We start from the raw sequence: 11,464 nt of genomic DNA on the forward strand, positions 1-11,464 counted from the left end.
TTCAGCAGAATAGAAGATCTATAAGTTCATAGATGGAAAAAGAAATGGACCACGTATAGACTCTGTTTTTCAGACCAAGGACCCCTTAGCTGAGAGAGAGATGAAGCAGGGACCCCCACTACATATTGTAGTAAAAATTCAATTGAGTTGCAGATTAAACTCATTCATTTCATAGATAGCTTCATAGACTTGTTTTACAGCACTCATCAGTGTTGTGGAAATTAATATTCTTTATCTGTTTACATATCTTTTCTATTCATATGTTGGAGTCATGCTAATGTGTATTTTCAGACATTAACCCTCAGTACTTTGTCTGCTCTTTTTTCCCCTCTACACCAAACCTATTAACCGAAAATAGCCGATCTACAAGCCCACGTGTCGCAGCGCTGTGTTGTTGGCTTGAAGATTGGCTATTTTCAACAGAGCAGATCTACATGCCCACAAGGGGTTGCAGCACGTGTTGTTGGCTTGTAGATCTGCTATTTTCTGCAAATGTTCCCCCCAGAATAGGGGGGGTGGTTCTTTTAATCATCTGGGGACCCCCCAAAATAATTTGGGGATCCCCTTGGGTGTCCCGACCCCCAGTTTGAGAACCACTGACCTAGAGGATGTTAGCCTTATTAATCTGGTACTGATAATTGATTTGGTTTTCAACATTCTTAGTACAAAACAAAATATGTTTTGGTCCCTTTACTTACTGTATGTGCATTGTAGAAATTGCTTTTTCAATCTATGTTCCCATCATGTTAACCTTTCAGGTCAGAACACAGCTCATTAACTTGTATATTTGTACAATGTATAGCAGTGAATTACAGATTTATATTTCAAGACACAATTATATGATAACATAAGGTGCACCTTTATTGACTCCCAGAGGGGAAAATTCAATATACAGTATTATAATACAACAACATTTCAGTATGAATAACCTACATGGTTATCAATTACTACATAATTGATAACCATGTTTTGCATTAGTTCTGTTATTAGTCGTCTTGTCCCAAAAAAATAGTGGTAAGGTGATCTGACTGCAAATACAAATACAAGCCTATTAATTTATTCAAATACACTGGCGTGATAGCTTGGCTCATGTGCTCATTTGTGGTGTATCCCCCTGGAGACAAATGCACCAATACAAGGCTATGGTAACAGTCATGTATACTGTTCACTTAATATCAGAATACTGATTGATTTAAGCTGTTACAATTCCAAACATGCAAACATGACCCACTTTAATTACTTCAGTCTATATTAGTGACTAGTATTACAATATTATTGTCTTTTTTGTGTCCAATGTAGCTTGTAGATTGGCTATTTTTGCTACTTTTGTGTGACATAGAATGGCGAAGTACAGCATCAATTTACGAAAAAAGTTAAAATATGGAGATAAGAGGTGACTGCCCGACAGTATATGCAATGTGGCTCTCTGGAGTCAGTGTGGAAATATAATGGCCCTCTCCATCATCAAATTTGGATGGAGGTTCTGGCCAAGCCTGCCATGGCAAAATTAATGTTTCACCAAAGTTGAACTCAAATGCAAGGCATGTAATGTGTATTATTTTCATCAGCTTCACACCTCCTGCATAGTAAAATCCTCAGTGTTAATTTAACCAAGAGTGTACAAATGTAACCAAATGCACCCGTTACAGGTACACTGGGTTACAATTAAACACACACTTATAGTTTAACACTGAGGATTTTACTATGTGATTGGTAGAATAATGTTTCTCATGTTGTTCCTGCAATCACACACACACTGTTCCTACAGCCATAGAACCATGTCAGTCATAATTATGTGGGGTTGGGGGTGCAGTTAGGCTTGAGGAGAGGCAGGGACAACGTCACACAACGTCCTGCTCCAGAACATCTACTAGGTGGCTGGGATGAGTGTAGGCGCCTGGTAGGTGCTCTCTGGTGTGAGAGGAGAAACGAGATGTACATCTGTTCGTCAGAGGACAAGCAGCAGGCCCTGAATGCAAAAAGGATATGTACATATAAAATATTAGATTTTCATCAGTCTATTTTGAACATCACACATAAAATCTGAATTATTTATTCTTCTATGTACACCGTCTTGCACACAGAAGTACATTTGACTTGGTGAGGTTGGTGTACTGCAATAAGCAGACAAACGTGACGTTTTGCTCATAAAATGTCAATGTCATGAGAATGGATTTTTATTGCATTCATGTGTGAAAAGCTTGACTTACAAATATATTGATCCTAAATGGAAATTTTGCTCTGGAACCAAATGGACCAGTAAGCGTTAGAAATGAAATACAAGATGTGATATAATACAATACAACACAAGACATACCTGCTACTGGTGTCTGCAGGCTGGTATCCACGCTGTCCGGTTGTCAGGACCCCCCCCCCCCCCCCCCACACACACACACACACACACACACACACACACACACAGGTGTTATTATTATAATTAAAAAATGGCAGATCTACAAGCTCATAACAAGCGCACAATTATATGTCTCATTTAATGCCCTAATGCAGGGGTCTTCAACGTTTTCCAGGCCAAGGACCCCTTAGCTGAGATGAAGCAGGGACCCCCACTACTTATTGTATAACATTGTGTGCAGATTAAACTTTTTCATAGATTTCATAGATAGCTTCATAGACTTGACAGCAATATCATCACTGTTGGATTCATGTTGATGTGTATTTTCAGACAGTTAACCACTTAAAAACCCTAAATCAGGGGTCTTCAACCTTTTCAGGCCAGGGACCCCCAAACTGATGGGGAGATGGAGCAGGGACCCCTACCCTACGAGGCTACCACATACATTGTATATTTATGTATACAATTGTGTTTTATATTGCCTGCTCCTACGCACCTGCCCCAGTAGGTGTGCAAAATAAAAATTCTCTACAAAATATGTATAAACATAAACATACCATGTTATTGTGCATTGTGCCTCCATTTATCTGTTTGCTATGGATTCATGTTATGTTTAAAGACAATTTGACATTTTGGGGGATAAAAGGTAAAAAAAAAGGAAGAAAAAAAATCAAACAAAAATATTGTTTAATCAAACAACAATTTCGCGGACCCCCTGCAGTACCTCCGCGGACCCCCTAGGGGTCACGGACCCCCTGTTGAAGACCTCTGCCCTAAATAATTGTACGTAGCCTACTTGATCTGCTCCTTTTCCCTCTACATCAAACCTCTTTGCTAAAATAGCCGATCTACAAGCTCACAATGTGAGCTGCTATTTTTGGCTAATGTTCCCCTCAGAAAAAGGAATTCTAGGGTTCTGGACTGGTTAATGTAAAAAAAAAAAAGTTCCTATCACACAAACATCCCCCCTGTAGTAACTCTGAGGACGCCCTAGGGGTCCCGGACCCCCTGTTGAAGACCCCTGCTTAATGTAATGGGTTACATAAAGGGGAGCTAAGTTGCTAAAGATGGCTAACAACAACAACAACAGTAAAATCGTTTTTACGTCAAATGTAACCATATAAATCTTAATGAAATATAAAATATAGTCTCTCAGGATCTAATGAGCATATATAGTGATCGGTGATAATGTTATTCATGCCCCACTCAGCCTATAAACCATGATGATGCTAACGCGCTAGCATCGTTAGCATGGTTCTTCCTAGCCCTAGAATGACTGTGATCTTACATACATTTCAAGTATTCCAAATACACAGTCATAGATCTCTCTCGGTCCGCCACTGTGTAGTGCCCATCTGCGCGGCCATAAAAGTGCTCTAAACTCCGTCTGTACTCACCCAATAATTAATTCCTAAGACGTCTAGTCATATTTTGTCCTCTAGTTTCATATCCATGTGAAAGTTCTGCCAGAAAACGTGTGTTTAGTCAAATATCTCCACTTTTTCACGAGCTGCACACGGACGAGTTCTGTGCGACGCGAGGGGCCAGGAATGATTGCAGCACTGAATATACGTAACTTCCATAAGGACGCACAAATGTTTGGGACACACAATTGACAGGTGCTTGTGATTGGTGCGGGGTAATGAATCATCACCTGCCAATTGTGTGTCCCAAACATTTGTGCGTCCTTATGGAAGTTACGTATATTCAGTGCTGCAATCATTCCTGGCCCCTCGCGTCGCACAGAACTCGTCCGTGTGCAGCTCGTGAATAAGTGGAGATATTTGACTAAACACACGTTTTCTGGCAGAACTTTCACATGGATATGAAACTAGAGGACAAAATATGACTAGACGTCTTAGGAATTAATTATTGGGTGAGTACAGACGGAGTTTAGAGCACTTTTATGGCCGCGCAGATGGGCACTACACAGTGGCGGACCGAGAGAGATCTATGACTGTGTATTTGGAATACTTGAAATGTATGTAAGATCACAGTCATTCTAGGGCTAGGTTCTTCCTTTAATTTCTACATAATAAATAAGCTAAATATTATTTAAAATATGAAATATAAAATCGGGTCTAATTGGAGCATAATAGTGATCAGTGATTATGTTATTCATACCCCACTCAGCCTGTAAACCCCTGTTAATATGACGTTAGCATAGTCGTTAGCATGGTCCTGCTACATAATAAACTAAGCTAAATGTATTTCAAATAATATAAAAATTAAATAATATATGATGAGTCTTTCTTAGGTCTAATACTGTTCAGTGTTTAGTGATTATGCCCCAGTAATCATTATAGGCAATTGATTATAGGCACTTTACCTGTATGCTCTGCTGCAGTGATGTCCTCACGCACTGTTTTTGCAAGTGACGCTAGTCACACATGTGTAGAAATCAGATCCACAATCGTAATGTGTGCGTCACTTGTAGAATTTTCCTCCGAGGTGGAAAGACTGGTGATGCGAGGTTACTTGTAGAAGGCAATGCACACATGTGTAGAAATCAGATCCACAAATATTGTGCGTCGTAGTTACAGAGCTCGATTTTTTTTTTTACTTGCAGATACCAGAAAACACGAGTGAAGCAGTCAAAACATTTGTGAATTCATTTGCGAGTTATTAGCCATAAAGATTATTTGCCAGGTGTAAATTACAGAGTTGGAGAGGGAGGAATTGGACATTATTGCGCACATAAAAACATGTAACATAACATGTAAAAAGCAGGCGACAAATGTGCAAATAATAACTACAGAGCTTGACTTTTTACAGAGCTCGATTTTATATTTACAATGCTGATTTTTTTGTGTGATCACAGTACAGAATAGAAGAGACGAATGCATAATATTTGCGACGTTAATAAATATACGACTGACGAATGCAAAATATTTGCGACGTTAATAAATATACGACTGACGAATGCAAAATATTTGCGACGTTAATAAATATACGACTGACGAATGCATAATATTTGCGAGGTTAGAAAAAATCTTTGCAGATAATAAAGTCCAATATTATCTTCCATATAGATGGACGGCACAATTTCTGTCTCTGTGTCTCAGTGGTGGACTGTGGATCGTTTGAGAATGTGCCAATGATCAGTGGTCATTTCAAACTTTTTTTATATCATTGACCGATCAGTGGCAAATTTCTTTCCACATGTTGTATACTTTTTGAAATATTTAACTTTTGTGCAAATTTGGAGTCATACATCATAGATGTACAACTGACGCCAAGAGAATGCACTTAAAGGGGAATTTTGGACTAAAGTTTTCTTACCTTTTCTATGACGTTATGATATCTTAGGATGAATGGTACAGTAGAAAAATTTCATAACTCCACCCCTGAGCCGCCACAGCTTAAAAGGTGCGCGGATAGGCCTTAGGTTAGATCACATATTTTAATAGCTTTTTTTTCCTTTTTTTTGGTGAGATCTGACGTTCATAGTGACAGAACACTGTCCCCAAAAAAAAAAAAAAAAAAAAAAAAACAGAAGTCTCGCTAGACGAGATTGAAATCTCGAGATTTCAATCTCGTCTAGCGAGACTTCTGTTTTTTTTTTTTTTTTTTTTTTTGGTTGCATAGTGTTCTGTCACTATGAACGTCAGATCTCACCAAAAAAATAATTAAAAAAAGCTATTAAAATATGTGATCTAACCTAAGGCCTATCCACGCACCTTTTAAGCTGTGGCGGCTCAGGGGTGGAGTTATGAAAAATTTCTACTGTACCATTCATCCTAAGATATCATAACGTCATAGAAAAGGTAAGAAAACTTTAGTCCAAAATTCTCCTTTAAGACTTCCGGTGATTAGTAGTTTTCTTGCCTACCTATGTTGAATACACTTATTGTAAGTCGCATTGGACAAAAGCGTCTGCTAAATGACCGTAATGTAAATGATGACCAGTGGTGGAAAGTACATTTGCTCAAGTACTGTACTTAAGTACAATGTTGAGGTCATTTTACTTTACTGGAGTATTTCCAATGTTCAATACTTTTACTTCTATTCCACTGCATGTCAGAGGCAAATATTGCACTTTTTATTGTACTCCACTACTAAGTATTTGAAAACTTTAGTTACTACCGGTAGTTATTTTGTACAGTTGAATTATTATTACAAAACATACATTAACCACTTCAGCCCAATTTAAACTTTGTCTATTTGAAAATAGCTGATCTACAAGCTCACAATATGTCGCATCGCGAAGCATTGTGAGCTTGTAGATCTACTATTTTCAAAAGATTTTAATACATTTTATACATATGATACCTTGTGAACATTCTGCATAATGAGTACTTTTACTTTTACTTTAAGTATATTTTGATGACAATACCTTTGTACTTTTACTCAAGTAAATTTTGATTACCGGACTTTTACATGTAACATTCACATTTACTATTTCTACATTGCAGTGTTGATACTTTTACTTAAGTAAAAATATGTAGTACTTTTTCCACCACTGTTGATGACTGATGTCACAGGCTGGCCACATGAAGCATGAGATTGGAGCCCCACCGTGTCCCATGTGCGTTCCAGAGATCCACGTGATTTGATTTTTGATATATTAATGGCAAGAACAATTGACTATTGGCTATTTCAGCATGCCAACTTTCCAGGGAGATAAAGGCTGTAGTTTCCCATTTCCTTTAGCTTGGAACCCCAACGATGATGTCATGTTGGTCTAGGCAGGTTTCTGAACTGTCAACACCCCCACCTCTGAGACGCAAAGCATGTAGACCGAAATGTGCCATCTTATAATAAGCTATAATGAGGACCAATTACATGAAGATATGGTTGTAAAAAAGGTGCTCCTTTAAGAGTTTCACAATGACAGCGTGTAGCTCATGGGTTCCCTATGGGTTCTCACTGGGATATATCTGTTCCCTCTATAACATGGTGTTGTTGAAGAAGGCACTCACTCACTTGAGTCTCTTTTGTTGTTGTTGTTGTTGTCGTCCCCCCCCCCCACCCTTCTGACAGCATTTTACATTGTACTCAAATGAACTATTGTAAAGAAATGCATATATATGGATAGTATACAATCATATTTATTATTTGCATACATATATTCATAATACCCATGTTCTTTACTTTGGACTTCTCCACTGCCTTAACTATAGTAGCTATAGAAAGGGACCTCTGTCAAACAAAAATAAGGCATCTCTAGATCCTATTTCTTACTTGTCTTTAGAGTGACTTCTTTGTAATTACATATCGTTGCTGTTGGAAACCTCGTATTTCCATATTTCAGCTTTTTATACTTTTTTCGTAAAATAATGTGGAAAGTAATTCATAATACTACAGTGTCACACAAAAGTAGTGAAAACAGCCAATCTACAAGCACAGAACGCGATGCTATGCGACACGTGAGCTTGTAGATCTTCTATTTTTGCTACTTTTAAACAATTACATGAAAGTGGTATTAACAAGACCTTGTGACTAAATAGTAACAACATTGGAACACAGGTTTCTTTTTCCCCATCTCCTGAAAAGTAACAGTTTTGGACATACACGGTTTCCCCTCCGACAGCGATGATATCAAGTTGCTGAATGTGTGACATGAATCGCTTGTATTGTGCTATGGTGTTGCAGGTGCACAGTACACAGTAAAATCCCAGTGTTAATTAAACTCCGAAGGGGTTCCATGTATACACTTTCCGGAGTTAAATGAACACTTTTTTTTTACCATGAAGAGGGGCACCATTTGGCCCTAATGCCCCCCCTAACCCTTTATATGCTTGTGTTACTGTTGCCATGACAACTAAGTGACTGACTGACTGACATAGCCACTTCGCTCTGTTTAATTCGTTTTGTATCTGTTGTTGTTTCCTCTGTAGACTCGTAGGTTTTTCAGGAATGAAAGGATGCATGTTTTTCATTTGTGTGGACAGTGCCTTTTTTAATCTCAGCATTCATCTTGTACGCCTAAAGAATGGGGAATTTGTTCATGATTGTTTTGTTTTGTAAAAAATACTATAATAATTTATCTTTCTCCTGTGCTCATTATATAATTTTTCCCCATTACTGTGTAGGCCTAGTGTATTATTATTTCACACAATGTGCAAACTAGCAACTGAATATCTTTTTTTTAAGTATACATGTCCCACCTCTAATGTTAAAGACTGCAAAACTATTGTGATGTAGGATTAGCTGTCATTTTAATAGATATTGTCCTGACACATTATTAAGACGCAGTTAAGTATGTTTTGAAAATGCTGTACATAAGAACACATTTTAAGAATTTCTCATTGAAATATTGATAAGATATTTGTCTTTTAATGCACTGTTGTTGCTAAAATATTTAGTGGTAAATAAAAACATATTTAATGTTTTTAAAATTTGTATGTCTCATTTAGACACAAAAGTTATGGATATGAGAGTTATAAGTAGCCCAGACAACGGACCTCTGGCTGTGTGTGTTGATATTTACAGGCACACAATAGTAGGATATAAACATAAAGCCTAATTTATGCTCCGTTGCGTGACACCGTCATACAACGGAGACTTGGAACATAGTGCACCGCTAGGCCTCTTCTCTTCTCCTCTCACATTTCCTCCTTTTAATAGTGTTGCATGTGCCTGTCTTTTTCCAATTAAGCCCAATTTATGCTTCAGAGTGTCACGTGACACTTTACTTGCCAGCATAAATTAGCCTTTAAGCACTTATTGTCACCTTCTCAACAGTTTGTACAGAACGAGAGACACTCCATCTGCAAAGTGTTTCAGTGACGCAGGACTGTCCCTGCTACTGAAATGTATTTTTTTGACGTATGTCAAAAAGCATATGATATTAAGGTTGACCTATGCATTAGAGCCATATATAGCAAGTGTTCCCTGTTTTAAAGCAAAAATAAATTGCACAATGGTGGTTTAAGTCTCAATTTGTTCTCATAAATGAAACAAAAGGCAAAACAATTCTTTTTTGTGGAATTTCAATTAGGGAGCTTTGACATTTTGCTGAAATGTGCCATTGAATCCTATACCTGCCTTTACCTCCCCAAGGCTCTTTCTGTGTAGTATCACTGGGGATTTGCAGGTTGGGGTGTCTGTCTGTCGACTCTTTTTTCTCTGTATTGTGTGTGTACGTGTGTGCACACATCCATTTAAAATATACACATGGCCTAAATGTATTGTGTTTCCATAGCATTTATAGATAAGGCAGCAATAGCGCAGTGCAGGAACATTTTAAAAAGAAAGAAAGTTTATTCAGCTGCTTTTAGCAAACCTGTCCAAATTTCACTGTACAAATGACTGTTAAATGAGAAAAAAAAGTCATGTATATTTATTTTATATCCTCTATTGTAATAAAACCTCTTTTGCTTCGACCATTTTCATTCGTACAGAAATTGTTTTGAGTTTTTGGGAATATTGCCTCTTGACTCCTGAATTATTACTGGTAGATTGAGTTCACCCTTGAGCATTGATCAAGACACATGTAGCAACGGTAGAGAGTGATGACCATTCTTCTCTTTAATATACACTTGCTAAACATTATGGTTGTGTGTAGTCTGTTGTCATTTTGGCACACAGGCACTCTGGTTTGGAACAAGCTCAACCAAATTAAATCAATCGCTTAATACTTCTGAACACTGTACTGAGTTACGTATGTGGCTACTGTCTCTTGCTTCTTGCACATACTCACTCTAATCTCACGAGATGAGCCTCACTCACAGGATTTACAATCCTGCGAGAGGAGTGGGATTGTCATGCAGTCTTTCTAACAGCTGCCCCCAAATAGTGCAATTTACTCCCATGAAAGGCTGCGGCATCTTCTTCACTGGAGTCTGGCCTAGTGAAAGTATGTATGGCCCTTGGATGTCGACCTCTGCTGACCTCACGTCCATCGGCGTTCTGGTTGGTCTTGACGGTTCTCCCGATGGGCCAAAGGAAGCTTCACAGAACACACATAGGGACCTGGTGGCGGAACTGGTCAATATCTGATGGTACATATGACCTTCCACTCCTCCTCCCAATCATTTCAGGCTTTGACCAGGTCCTCGGGGAGGAGGGGATTGTCCCATTCTTGGTTTATAGCAGCATGATTGTTTTTGTTTTATCTTTATTTACCCTTTATTTAGGTATGCTGAGCACGAGTGCTCTTTCTCAGCAATACCCTGCACAATCACTCAGACAAATTAAAACCTGGGAACTGCCCAGTACAAACACAGTTTTATACTGTTGAACACTGAGCAGCTACACTGGAGCAGTTGGTGGTTCAGTTCTTTGCTCAAGGGCACTTCAGTGGTGGAGGGGTGTGTGGAGACAGCCTGCTGGTCTTGGCGCGACCTTGTGATAGCTCTTTCATTCTTAAATGAAATGTTCATGGCAAACTGTCCACCTGCCAGAGTTTCTCATGAGCTCAGTGATCTAACCAGTGGTCTAATCATTAATCAATCATTATTCTGCAGCAGCAGACATTGTTGTGGCTGGAGGTTGTTTTCCATGCAAGGGCTCCAGCTGGGCCCTGCAAAGTCCAACCCAGTCTTGTGCGGATGGCCGCTGCGCTGCATGGTCCCCAACCTCACTGGCTCAATGGGTGTAATTAGGTGGTGGGGTCTGACTGGTCAGTGAGAAGGGACGTGCTAGGGTCAGTGATGAGCACTGGATGTGTTCTTAGACAGCATTTCGGCTACATCGCATTATGTCCCACGTCTGGTGGAGTTAGCTCATCAATTGGTGTCATTTGGTGTCGTTGGTGGCGCCTCCACTTTTCCCTCTGGGATGTCAGGGGTTCGGACCAGTTTCCCTCCTCCTCCTCCTCCTCCTCCTCCTCCTCCTCCTCCTCCTCCTCCTCCTCTTCATCATCAAAGTTTGGGGCTCTGGAGGTAGGGTGTACTGGTCTACTCTGTGGTAATCATACAGCACTGGCTCTGACTCTCTGCTGAATCTCTCTTGTCCCAGCTGTCTATGTGGGTCCAGGCAGATTATTAGTTGCTTGTCTCGTCTGCTCCCTCGTTGTTCCAGTCGCATTTATAGGCTTGATGGTGGAGGGAGGGATGCATACTGTGTCTGGGTCCTGTAGCCCAGATGGTAGTCTTCCAGATACTTTAGTTGTCTTGTCTGGTGTTTTGGGCATACATCTTGGCTCCAGGCCATGACTTATTGAAT

Source organism: Gymnoscopelus braueri, assembly GCF_963280865.1.
Source record: "Gymnoscopelus braueri genome assembly, chromosome: 16".
Taxonomy (NCBI): domain Eukaryota; kingdom Metazoa; phylum Chordata; class Actinopteri; order Myctophiformes; family Myctophidae; genus Gymnoscopelus; species Gymnoscopelus braueri.